The sequence below is a fragment of the Anser anser genome (genome assembly GCF_964211835.1).
Source record: "Anser anser genome assembly, chromosome: 19".
Classification (NCBI taxonomy): Eukaryota; Metazoa; Chordata; class Aves; order Anseriformes; family Anatidae; genus Anser; species Anser anser.
In genome coordinates, this window is record NC_139740.1 from 3,886,332 (window position 1) to 3,891,156 (window position 4,825).

Sequence of the window (4,825 nt, forward strand, 5' to 3'; positions counted from 1 at the left end):
GGATGCCCTTCTCTGTCCTTGTGGTGCTAGGTTTAGCTGTGGCTATGAGATATCTTTTTCATTTGTGACAAAAAAATGAAGGAGGATAATAACAGAGATTGCAGGGAGAGGAAAACAGCTTTATGTTTAAGGAGTTGGATGCTGCTCTCAGGACCTGGAGTCTGTCTCCATCCCAGCACTTCTATGTGATACAAGGTGAAACCTCACCTTGTTATCCTCATTTCTTTCCTTTTTTTTTTTTTTTTTTTCTTTTGGATTTATTTGCCAGTTCCTTAGTGCTCACAGCTCTGTCTCTATAGAATGAGACAGTGTTTTCAACTCAGCAACTCTAGACCCAGGATGGGATTATTTCTTTCTCAGAAGTGCTCATTTTTCCCCACTAACCATACAGGGCCTACCCAACTCAAGCAACTAACTACCCGACAGCTAGGGCAGCAAGATGAATTTTACCTGGTGTGTCTGTCTGGGAGTGGGGATATTTTTCCTTTTAGGCTCCACAGCATTATTGTCCTTTCCTATCACTATATGATTATCCTTTCTATGACAGGGTTTTCCGATTCACAGGGTACAGTTCATTGAACAATGCAGAACTCAAACTAACAAACAACAACCTCCCAAATCTGAATAAAAAGGATCTTCAGCATTCAGGTCCAGAGCTGGAAGATTTTAAATGCAACCAGACTGCAGCTCATGTTAATACAATGTTCTGTGAGCAGAGCTCACATTTGATTTGTCATTTATCAGTGACCAGTCTCAGTGCTACAGATACATTCTGCAGCAATCGTTGAGGATTTTAGGAGAACGGGAAAGCCAGGAGAAGCAGCAGACAGGAAGGGCAGTTCTGTAGTTTGCTGGTGCCTTCCACACCTCTGCATTCATTCACAGACCAAAAGTACTTGCTCTTTACAACTGCTCAAACCCACTGCTATTGCTGTCTGTAGGATCAGGTCATCTACTAAGCTGTAGTCCAGAGGGAATTACTATTCTAAGAGAATACATGATTCCCTTCTTTTGCCTTTTTTTTTTTAATGTGTTTTATCTATAGAATCTATGAACAATGTTGGTATTGATTAATTAAATAGATGCTCAGAAAGAAAAGTGTAGAAAGATGAAAGGTAAAGAGGTAAAATGAATTCAGGGAGAAATGCCACATGATGAATCCTGGGAGAAATGCCACAGGAAGTTTTGGAAATTATGCTTTTAGAAATAAAAAGGTAACAGTTGGACTTGATGATCTTTTCCAACCTAAAATCTATGATTCTATAAATTAGAAAATGAGAATTAAGATTGAGGTTGTGCCTTAGCTCTACGTCCTTCCTTAAAGGATGGTATCTCATTATTTTGATACATTTGTGTGCTGATTTAATGTGCTGTGCAATGCAGCTTCCATTATTCATACCATCTAATGTGTGGTAAAGTACAGCTTCATACTTTGGATTTGCTTGGACTTCCACTAGTAAAGGAGCCCAAGACAACAGGTCATGCTAGAAGAAAATCAATTCTTATAGATTTTTCCAAACCCTCTAGTGAGACTGACAGCAAATCAAGAGCTAGCTTTGCTGTGAAGAAACCCCATGCATTTGGTAACTTTTGGTAATTTCAGTTATCTACATAAACACGGAAAGCGCTTCGTACCACAAGTACTGTCTCTCTCTTTCTGAGACCTCAGGAGCTAAAGGCTCACAGAGCAAAATATCTGATTTTGCTATCAGGATTCGGGACTATGGCAATACCACAAATTATCAAACTCTGAAACGTATGCTTTATGATCGAAACAAAGTGGATTTGCAGACTTAAAGGAAAACTCTGCCTCTGTTCCACTAATATGTTTTGAAAATGTCTGCCTGGGAAGCTTTGAATCCTTCATTTTTTTTCAGTAATTTGGACTTACTCCTTGTTGCACTAGGAGGTAACGGGATGACTTCCAACACCTGATACTGCTATGTCTGGAAAAGCTGCCCCTGGCACATGGCTGTGTCTGCATTAGATGAAAGCACTAAGCAAGGAGAGAGAATCAATGTCTCAGGAGGAAACATCTCTGTGGTCTTCTTTCAGTCTCACAAGTGTGAGACTCCTTAATGGCCTAGATGGTTAAAATGATTTTCGTGTAAGATGGAAAGAGCAAAGATGAGGATCACAAAGGCATGTGATAAATGTACCACATGGTTAGGCATCATACAGCTGCACCTTGTCACTCTAACTCGTGCAGATGATATTTGGATCACTGCAGGGATCAAAAGAAGAAGCCATAAGCTTCATTCTTTTTCATGCTTGTCCCTGGTAGAAAATACTCAGTAAATAAGTAAATTGGTTATTTCCTCTCTCCAGAGGAGTCTGTATAAGAGAAACAGTTAAAACATAATTATGCCATATGAGCTAACAGAATATGTCCGTTCAGGCAGAGGCTTACAAGCAGCTTCTGATGCCACATGGGAACCTCACTGGCTTTTCAGACTCAAAGGGACTTTGCTTAAGTTCCCTTCCAAAGGAAACGGCTTCAGCTCATTATTTGCAGACAGCATCTGTCACTTTTCTATGCCAGTGGATGCTGATCGTCCTCAAAGAACATTGTACAAATGTGCAGACTGCTGTGTGTTGAGAAAGAACTGCTATTATATCAATTTTCCACTTGAAAGCAGCAATAACAGCAAATAAAGCCTGAGCCACATGACTCTATTGGATCTGGGGCACTTTCACTGAGGCATTCACCCTAAGTGAAAGACAAGAAACTAAAAGGGAAGGTATAGACAGTTGCAATGCTGCCAGTGTGTTACTGAATACTCCTGGTAATCCTGTGAAATGCAGAAAATGGGTGCTTGTGGCCATACTGGTGGAGAAAGAAGATCCAAGGAGATCTCATCTGTTGTTGTATGTGGACCTGCTGAAGGAGCTTCTGCTCACTGCAGCATCTGAGACCCCCATGCCTTTGGGTTGCATAAAAGCTCTCCTGCAGTAAAAGCTGCCACAAAGTGCAGATTCTGTAACCTAAAGAGCCCTTGAGGCTCCTGCTCCTGTGAAATCTGTAGGAGCTGAGTACATCATCTCCTTTTCTAGATCTGGACAAGGGATATTTGCTGTGCCTTGTGTTCCCATCAGCAGACGTATGGAAGTTACTGGGAGATGGGATGCTGGTTCATCTCTCCATCCATCCATCTATCTAGTTACCCTGGCAAATACCACTTTGTTAGCTAGTTCTGCTGCTACAAGTCTATCTGCCACTTTGATTGCTAATTGTAATGTGGGAACCTTCAGGTACCTTCCCATCAGGGGCTCTATCCCAGACAGTCAGACCCATTCCCTCTCGTGGATTGTACAATGCGCAACACGCAGGTCTGTGGTGAGACTGAGAATGTCTGGCACAAGCAGACTTTTTCTGGAGTCCTACAAGCAATATTTGCCTATACCAAGTAGGGAACAGTGGATAAACTAGTATTCGGTCACTGCCCTCCAGCTCTGAGCAGCTGTATCTGGACATAGCCTGCATGCCTGCAGGAAGACAAGGACATGAGGACAGGGCATTTCAGGACATTTGATTCTGACTAGGACCAGCAGGTATTTTGGTGTGAAAGTGGGGCCAGAACAACAATTTCAAAATAAGAAAGCAGGGCACTTTCATGAGCAGTGTTTTAGGAACACATTGGTAGGAACACATTGATTGGGTTTTGGGGCTCCAGCCATACATACAGTACGTAATGCACCTAGGAAAAGCCAAAACTTACCATCCCTCCTTCAAGTTTCATGGCAGGTCTGAGACTGGGACATGAAGAGTCATTTATTGTATGGCTGCTGCCACAGTTGTGCCCTGAGATTCCTGCAAACAGTTCACTCTGTGCATTTTGTACAGTTATTTGGGGTGGTTTCCTCGCAGTGACTAGTGAGAAGTCTGGGTGACTCCTGGAGGGCACAGGTTAAGTGAGACTACCTTGCTCCCTTGAGTGCTAAAGTGAATGGAGAAATAAGGAACAAATGTCAAGCAGCAAGCACTTCTTGGCATGCCCTGACTTCTCTTACAAAGACGACTTCACTTCGTGGGCCATATTCTCTAAAACTCTCTAGGAGAATCCAGAAGATCGCCTGGGAGACTTAGGGTACAGACCGAGTTACTGGCAAATCTTCCCATAATTTTAGGGGAAGGAGATCCACTCTTTGTGACTCGGTAACTTGATCTTTCACATCTGCATGTGTACCACCCTAAGTCAGCCCTCAAACTTCAGTAAGGCTGGGGCTTTTGAACAGCTGTAGAACAGGCAAATATCACAGTCTTGGCTGCTCCATCTTCCCAGGCCTGGGCAAGGAGGCACTTACAGAAACTCTAGGGAAAGGAGTTTGAACAGCATCACCCACCAACAAGCTCCACAACCTTGCTTGCTTCCAAGAATCTGTTCGCTTCCATGTAGGACAGTCAGTACTGGCATAATGGGAGGGCAGTGGCCTGTGCCAGATCCACGTCTGAAGGAGGGGCAGAATTAGGTAATCTGCTCCTCTGGAAATGCTGAATGGAGAAACTTGAAAACCTGTACGAATTCTGACTCAGCTGGCCTGCAGCTCCCCATAGGAAGCTAAAGATTTCTCAGTATGATCTCTTCAATTCAGACGTGTTTTCCCTACGTAAGAAAAAATGGAGTTTTCACACAGAAGGGCCATTTCAATTTTTATCAGTTAAAATTTGCATTGTTAAAATAATAGTCCTGAGGCAGGAGAAATGAACGTTCTTCCTCTGACTGCAAAGGGAAACCAAGTGACAGTCTGGTTCCTGTCTTCTTACCAAGTCCACACCAAACTGCTTTTTGTTTGTTTGTTTGTTTTTCCCCTCCCTGAAATACAG

General features: G+C 42.8%; 1 protein-coding gene and 1 long non-coding RNA gene across 5 annotated transcripts in view; one reads left to right on the forward strand and one right to left on the reverse strand.

Annotated features, from left to right (window-relative positions):
• Window positions 1-4,825, reverse strand: part of SHISA6 (shisa family member 6) — a 252,827-nt gene that overhangs the window by 156,131 nt on the left and 91,871 nt on the right. The gene's annotated exons all lie outside the window — the stretch shown is intronic.
• Window positions 1-4,825, forward strand: part of LOC310883868 — a 52,940-nt gene that overhangs the window by 15,410 nt on the left and 32,705 nt on the right. The window lies entirely within an intron of this gene.